Consider the following 8,421-nt stretch of genomic DNA (forward strand, 5'->3'; position numbering starts at 1 on the left):
CTTGCACGGGGAGAAGCAGCAGCAGGTGAACCCCCGATGATCCCAGCCACCTGCTGCTCCAGCCATCCATTAGGCTGCGCCTCAGCTGCCGCCCGCAGCCTCTCCAAGACCGCATTTATGGATTCCATGTCTCAAGAGGGTCTTCTGACAATCCCTCGTGGCTCCAGAGCAGGAACTGAAGGTAACCGCCCCTAACGCCACTTAATATATAACCCTCTATCCCCATCCTCCACCCCCTGGGATTATTAACCCCTTCCCACCAACCCACCGTCATGAAGGGCCTCCACCTAGCCGCTGTGGGGGGGGGGGGTTGCGTGGCTCGCTCCGGCCCTTGTCTTTGTAAAAGGGGGTTGTTTCAGTGTGCTTGTGGTAGTGAAAGTTTATAAGTGATTCATGACGCCACCTGTGGTGTTCGGCATTGTGGATGTAAGCCGACGCTGCAGACAGATCCTCTGGGACAGATGGTGTGGTGCAGCAATGATGTTATAGCGCTCCACAGGCAGGGCTGTAGTCCCAGGGCAGTGTAGGTGAAGTGACATGTAGATGGTGTAGTGTCAGGCGCAGAGGATGCAGCAGTGCTGGGCAGGTTGGCGCAGGAGTAAGTGGAGGACACTAGGGCGTGTAGTTCCAAAGCTTTAGTCACAGTCTGTTGTACAAACAGGTGCCTGCCTCCGTGCCGTGTCCTCTGAGTCAGGGACTCAGTCAACCTCCAGGCCAGATGGAATACTCCTTTCCAACACTCCGCCAACATGTGCCTTTCTGAAAGTCTCCTCTTATAGCACCTTTAATGAAGTACTCCTAGTACTGAGTTACACTGGAGTTCCTCCTGTCCAATGTTCTTATGAACTCTACTTGTACGGCAGACAGCTGTAGCCTGCTTCGGGGACTCCTTGCTACTAAGTCCCGGCTCACTATCCAGTTGCTGTTGTGCCCGCAAGTCTTGTGTGGGAATAAAGTGGTCACTACTTCTATTCCTCCGTTGTCTGCTGCAGGACCATTAGTATCCATACAACCTTGGGGAACGAGCCCCGGCCTTGCTCTTAGAACTTCTAGGAAGGGTTCTCTTCTAACCCACGTCCTCTGTTCCATTTTACTTCTCATGTTCCGTACTAATCTTTCCTTCTATGAAGAATCAGGCTTTCAGGCTACGTCACTCTCTCTCTTCCTCTCCTGTGCCAGCAGACCCAGGTCACTGGGATCTGCTGCAGCACTTCCATCCATCTATCCCTCTCTCCGGGGATCTTCTTCTCTCCAGCTCTCTAACCAACTGACCTCTAATCCTAAACTCTTCCCGCTCCTTGTAATGTAAACTAACTCCACCCACCTCCCAGCACGTTTTGTGTTCCAAGCAGGGAGCCACCAATGGATGCTTTGCTATACTCCAAGCAGGGAGCCGCCGAAGGTGCTTTGCTACACTACTTTGTGGTGTGGGGTGCAGGTGTTGGAGTGTGGTCAGGAGACTCCACCTTACCTGTATGGTGGGATACCACAACTCAGGAGGAGGTGCAGTACCTCTGTGGTGACTGAGCCTCAGGGGCGCCACACATGCATCAGACACAGCTTCCATCAGGCACTTCTCCTGTAGTCTTGATTGAAGATCGTTGATGAGGTTCCTCCATGGATAGATATGCAGATCTTTACTAGGCAGGTCAGAATTTCTGGAGTAGGGAGTGATGTCACAATACCTAAGTTGACTGCGGGAAAGAACACCGTCTAATTCTAACCAACATTCAATCCATCCCTCATGAACTTCACCATTGCTAGGGTTAAAGTGGCAAATACCTTAGAGGGTGGGGGACCTGTCCCTAGAGTTTCATTCTTTTTCCCCATTCACAGTAAACACATATTACAATTCCATTCCAAAATAAGCTTTTGGTTGAATGCATATAGAGACTTAAGACCGGCTGTAAATGCATGAACACCTTCTCCTGAACACACTTACTGAGTATGTCCATGTACAGGCAGTCCTGCATTTACACATAAAGTGTGCACACATATGGAATTTCACTAGGCAGTAAAATGATCAATTTACATAAAAATACAATGCTCTCATCATTATTCATATAAAACATGTATTGGATCCGGGGGAAAGAACTGGATTTTTCTTATGACCTTAACGACCTTCTCCAGCTGAGTTAATGGTGCTCAGCCTGACTTCTGTGCAGTTGGGTGGCCAGTCTTTTGGTCCTCCTGCAGATTATAAACAGTCAAATACACATAATAATGACCAGGAGGAAAATGACAGGAAGAGGTAGTGTGGCGCCCCTGAGGATTCAGTTGCCTCAGAGGTACTGCACCTCTTCCTGAGGTGTGGTGCCCCACCATCCAGGTGAGTTGGAGGCTCCTGACCACGCTCCAACACTTGCATGCCACACAACACAGTAGTTCAGCAAAGCCACATTGCGGCTCCCTGCTTGGAGTGAAGCAGAGCACCTTTGGTGGCTCCCTGCTTGGAACACGAAACGTGCTGGGAGGCGGGTGGAGTTAGAATACATAAAAGAGCGGGAAGGTTTAGAATTTCAGGTCAGTCAGTGAGAGAGGAGTGAGGAGAGATCCCTAGGAGAAGGATGGAGGAAAGAGGTGCTGCAGCAGATCTCAGTGACCTGGGTCTGCGGGCACGGGAAAGGAAAGAAAGAGAAACACATTGAACAGAAACCTGATCTTCTATAAGAAGGAAAGACTAGTACGGAACGTAGGAGAAAAAGGGATCAGAGGACGTGGGATAGAGGATGAACCCTGCCTAGAAGTTCTAAACGCAAGGCCGAGGCCCGGTCCCTGAGGTTGTATGGATACTAATGATCCTGCAGCAGACACCGGAGGAGTATTGGTCTGTAAATGCACTCCTCCCATCTCAGACTTGGGGCACAACAGCAATTTGGATAGTGAGCCGGGACTTAGGAGTAAGGAGTCCCCGAAGCAGGCTACAGCTGTCTGCCGTAGAAGTATAGTTCTTGGGAACATCTTAAAGGAGGAACTCCAGTGTAACTCAGTACTAGGAGTGCTTCACACCAAAGGCGCTATAAAAGGAGACGTTCAGAAAGGCACATGTTGGCGGAGTGTTGGAAGGGAGCATTCCATCTGCTCTGGAGGTCGACTGAGTCCCTGACCCGGAGGACACAGCATGGAGGCAGGCACCTGTGTGTACTACAGACTGTGAGTAAAGCTTTGGAACTACAAGCCCTGGTGTCCTCCATTGATTCCTGTGTCAACACACCCGGTACCGCTACATCTGGGTACCAGCTTCTACACTGCCTGTGCCTCTCCTCTACCCCTACATCTACACTGCCCTGGGACTACAGCTCCACCTGTGGGGAGCTTCACCATCTTGGCTGCAACACACCACCAGTCCCAGAGGATCTGCATACAGCGTCGGCTTAACATCTCACTTGCCGAACACCACAGGTGGTGTCACAAACTATTCATTCAAATTCACCACATTCCACCATTTCAATTTCCCCATTACTTGGGCGCCCAGAGCCACGGACCGGGTCACCGCCGCTGTGACAAATCCCGCTGACACCGGCCCGGTACCGAGTACTACACAACCCTGGGAGGGCGACCCAGTAGCTTTGGGCTTTATTGCAGTCTCCTCCTCATGGGCAAAATCTGAGAGGAGATGTTTCAGCTCAGCGCCAAACGTAACAAGGATCTTCTGGAGTCTTTCAGGCGCATCTGGGCAAAAGTCAAGTCTTCTCTCTGGAGTGATAGGTGTTCTTCTACATCGATACCTAAAATGGGATTAAGGGAACAGTACGCTTCTGGGAGTTCTCCCAGTGCAGTTAATAACCATCCTGGCACTGGATAATTGTGGTAATAGTTTAGAGTGGGGGGTGGTCCACTGCTTACTGCGAACAGACTCGAGACGGAGACAGAGTTGTGTCCAACTGTCCGTGTTTATTGGCCGTCCTCCGGACGACCACAGCAATACACCGCAGCAGCTTCACACTTCTCCGTACACAGGCCCAGGTACCTTCACTTTCCTTCCCTGTAGTAATGGTGTCCCTCGCAGCTCTTTCGCTGTGGCTGCCCTAGGCCTATCTACCGCAGCACTTCACCAGTCCGAGTACGTCGTTCATCTGGTACCCTCGGGGCCTTGTCTGTCCTGCGGCTCTTCTCGTCGGGGCCACCCCCCTGACCATCTCAGTTTTCAGTCTTCCCTGGAGCTTCTTCAGTCTCTCCCTTCAGTCTTCTCTCCTGAGCTCCTCTCCCTGGACTGACCGCTTCTAGAACTCTCCAGCTTCCTTTTATCCCCCTCCTTGGGAATTCCCCCTAGAGTTCCTGTAACCACGCCCCGAAGACTGTGCGTTTTCGCAGATCTAAGCTGATGTTAATCCCTGCTCTCACTGCTCCCTGCTCCCATCTTGTGGCCAAACTGCAGTACTACACCTTCCTTCATTTCTGCTGTCCTTGGTCTCCCCCTAGTGGCAAAAACCTTGTTCTTCAACACCCTTCTCCTCTATCTAGCTGTCTCCCACCTTCACCTACAGCAGTCCATGCCCAGCACATCATACATTAACCCTTCCACTGCAAACAGGTCCATACGTCAGTCCACTTCCCCTACATAATCTAACACCAAACTCACTCATTCTTTCCTTCAGAGTAACCTTCCCCTCCGTTAACCTTTCTTGAGCTACCCAGTAATTTAGCTAATGCCTCAACTCTGCAATGACTCTGCAATAGTAGGCCTCATCACAGGAGGAGATGAAAGAGAGTACAGAGATACTAACCAAGCTTTTGTAGAGTGGTGTCAGAGGAACCACCATAGGATTAATTCTGGGAAGACCAAGGAATTGGTGGTGGACTTTCGCAAGTGAAAAAATCCACCAGTAGTGGTGAACATTCAGGGAAATGACATTGAGATAGTCGACACCTATAAGTACCTTGGTGTGATCCTCAATAATAAGCTTGACTGGGCCCATCACTTGGATGCAGTGTACAGGAAGGGCCACAGTAGGCTTTATCTGCTCAGAAGGCTGAGAGCCTTCGGAGTTAGGGGGGCACTCCTTGCATCCTTCTTCAACTCTGTTGTGGCATCAGTAATCTTCTTTGGTGTGGCGTGATGGGGTAGTGGCATATCAACCAGGGACAGGAATAGGCTGGACAAACTGATTAGAAGGGCCAGCTCTGTCCTGGGATGCCCCCTTGATCCAGTTCAGGAAGTAGGCGACAGGAGGATACTGGCCAAGGTGAGCTACATGGTGCAGAATGATTCCCATCCCATGCATGAGACCGTGACAAAGATGTGCAGTACTGTCAGTGACCGGCTACTTCATCCTAAATGTGAGAGGGAGCGCTATCGAAAGTCCTTCCTGCTGCAGTTAGGCTGTATAACCAGCACTGTCCAAAACGGAGAACGACCCAAACAGTGAACTGATAGATCCAAAGTTGTGATAGTCCGGTTATATCTTTTTTTTCGTATATGTACCTACCTACTGTCAATGTAATGCCTTTATGCATCTGTATCTGTGCTTGTTCCTGCCTTGCTGCTGTAATGCTCTGAATTTCCCCATGGTGGGACGATTAAAGGATTATCTTATCTTATCTTATCTTAACTCCCTGAGAACCTCATAAAATCAATGCAATTTTCATTTAGTACGATCCTAGCCAATTGATTCCGTTTCCTCTACAGACACCCCTTCCAGTTTTCCACAATTCAAAAGAGTAACATACAACCCTCGCAGCTACATGACACCTTAGGAAAACTAAACGTCAAACTAAGGTTCACTGTTTTTAGTTGCATCCTGCATCAAGTTTTAAACAGGGCCATGTTATCCATCCAAACTTCAAGGTCTAAGCACACAGTATAGCACGACACTGTTCTCTGTGACAATATTGCTCGGCCTCTCACAATTACTTGTGCAATAACAATTCCTTGCAATATGTCTAAAGTGACCACATTTAAAACATTTCACAGAATGATATTTCCTCTCTCTCTCATTGTACCTGGCCAATTGCAGTACCTGGCAATATGGCCGGAGCCAGCACAGGTATAACATCTAACACATGCCATGTCTGATTTAGGGGCCCTGACAGAATATACCATATATACTCACGTATAAGCCGAGATTTTCAGCCCATTATTTCAGATCATACTAACCCCCCTGGCGCGTCTCTGCAGCCTCCCTGCTTGTCCCATGGTCTCTTTTCTTTCCTACAACGGTCACATGGTATCGGTCATTAAAGTCGTGAATATGCGGATATTTATGACTTTAATGAGCGGTACCACGTGACCACTAAAGGAAGGAAGGGAGACCGTGGGAGAACGGGGCTGCAGAGACCACGCCAGGGGGAGGTAAGTATATGTTATATTTTCCTGTCCCGGTTCCAATGCTGCTCGCCGCTGTCTGCCTGCCGGGTCCCTCTGTCAGTGACTTTCAGACAGCAGAGGGCGCGATGACGTAGTCAGTGCTCGCCCTCAGCATGAACAGTCACAGACAGAGGGACCTGGCGGGCAGACAGCGGCGAGCAGCATTGGAACTGGGGCAGGTAAATATCTCAGGTGCCGGATCCTGAGCCAGCGGTGACACCTGTCCCCCATAACGCTCCGGTGTCTGCCTGCTCAGGACCCGACATCTGGCCCACAGGGACATGAGGTGAGTATGTCTTTTTTTTAAGACCTACAGTAGCGGCAGCAGCAATATTTGGGGGCATAATCTATGGAGCATCTTATGGGGGCATATTCAATGGAGCATCTTATGGGAGCATATTCAATGGAGCATCTTATGGGGGCATATTCAATGGAGCATCTAATGGGGGCAGCATATGGGGGCATATTCAATGGAGCATCTTATGGGAGCAGCATATGGGGGTATATTCAATGGAGCATTATATGGGGGAAGCATATGGTGAATAATCTATGGAATGTCTTATAGGGCCAGGGCATATTATTCGATGGAGCATCTTATGAGGCCATTATTAACCTTTGTGCAGCATTACACTAAACACTAAAGTATTTTCAGCACTTTGACTATGAATAATAGTGGTGTATCATAAGCATGGCGCACGTGTTTGCTGAGGGTTGGATGTTTGCAGAGCTCAGAGGAGCGGTGTGCTTGTAAACTATTATAGTTTTTTTTTTAACTTTATGTGTGCATATAGCGGCTAGCCAATCAGGGCTCAGGAAACACCCACAATGTCCTGACACAACAGCTTGTGTCATTGGCTGCTTAAATCACATGTCCCTCTCCATATAAAGAGCAGACATCTTGTTTTAGTGCCATATTGATACTAAAACAGAGCAGAGAGGCTGCTCCTGACACTGCCAGCAGTGGGAGCAGCTAGATTTTAGCTAGTTAGCTAGGCGTCTGTTTCTTAGTCAGATAGTATAGATAGCTAGTGTCCTGTTTGGCTGTGAAATTGACCTTCCAGCGGATTTTTGCTGTGCCATTACTGAGGTCCACAGACAAAGCCTGCAGGGCACATGTCCTACAAGTGTGTTGTACACTGCTTCTTTTGTGCTTCATGCACAAGTATATAATTCTAAGGCTGGTTTCACACTTGCGTTTTTTTTCGCTGTATTTTAGCGCTAAATAGCGCATGCGTTTTTTTTCCTATACTTTGCATGGGATGCGCTTATGTGCGCATACACATGCGTTTGTACGTGTTTTTCCGCGCATGCGTTTTTTTGCGGTATGCGCTCGGGCGCACAAAATGCATCCTGTTGCATTTTTTGGGCGTCCGACTTTCCTCAAAAAAACGCATGCGCACGCAATGCGTTTTTTTACAGCAAGACACCCATTATAAGTCTATGGGTGCGCATATGTGCGCATTGGCATGCTTATGTATGCGTTTTTTTGCACATGCGTTTTTTTTTTGTTTACCATGGAATTTAGGGGTTTGGGTTAGAGTTAGGGTTAGTTAAGGGGGTTTAGGGTTAGGGTCAGGGTCAGGGTTAGAGTTAGGGTTAGGGTCAGGGTCAGGGTTAGTTAGGGTTTGGGTTAGGGTTAAGTATGGTTTGGTTAAGGGTTAGGGTCAGGGTTAGGGTTAGGGTCAGGGTTAGGGTTAGGGTCAGGGTTAGGGTCAGGGTCAGGGTTAGGGTTAGTTAGGGTTTAGGGTTTGGGTTAGGGTTAAGTATGGTTTGGTTAAGGGTTAGGGTCAGGGTTAGGGTTAGGGTTAGGGTCAGGGTTAGGGTTAGGGTTAGGTTTAGGGTCAGGGTTAGGGTTAGTTAGGGTTTGGGTTAGGGTTAAGTATGGTTTGGTTAAGGGTTAGGGTCAGGGTTAGGGTTAGGGTTAGGGTCAGGGTTAGGGTTAGTAAAGTCATGGTTTGGGTTAGTGTGAGGGGCCACCTAATGTTTGGAAAAAACACAAACGCGGTAAAAACGCACTAAAAACGCATACAAACGCATAAAAACGCTGCGTTTTTTTCATGCATGCTCATAAAAATAACGCAGCAGTTGTATGCTTTTGTATGCGTTTTTTCAAT

Source organism: Dendrobates tinctorius, unplaced genomic scaffold (assembly GCF_039654945.1).
Source record: "Dendrobates tinctorius isolate UK_male_01 unplaced genomic scaffold, ASM3965494v1 ptg000155l, whole genome shotgun sequence".
Taxonomy (NCBI): Eukaryota; Metazoa; Chordata; class Amphibia; order Anura; family Dendrobatidae; genus Dendrobates; species Dendrobates tinctorius.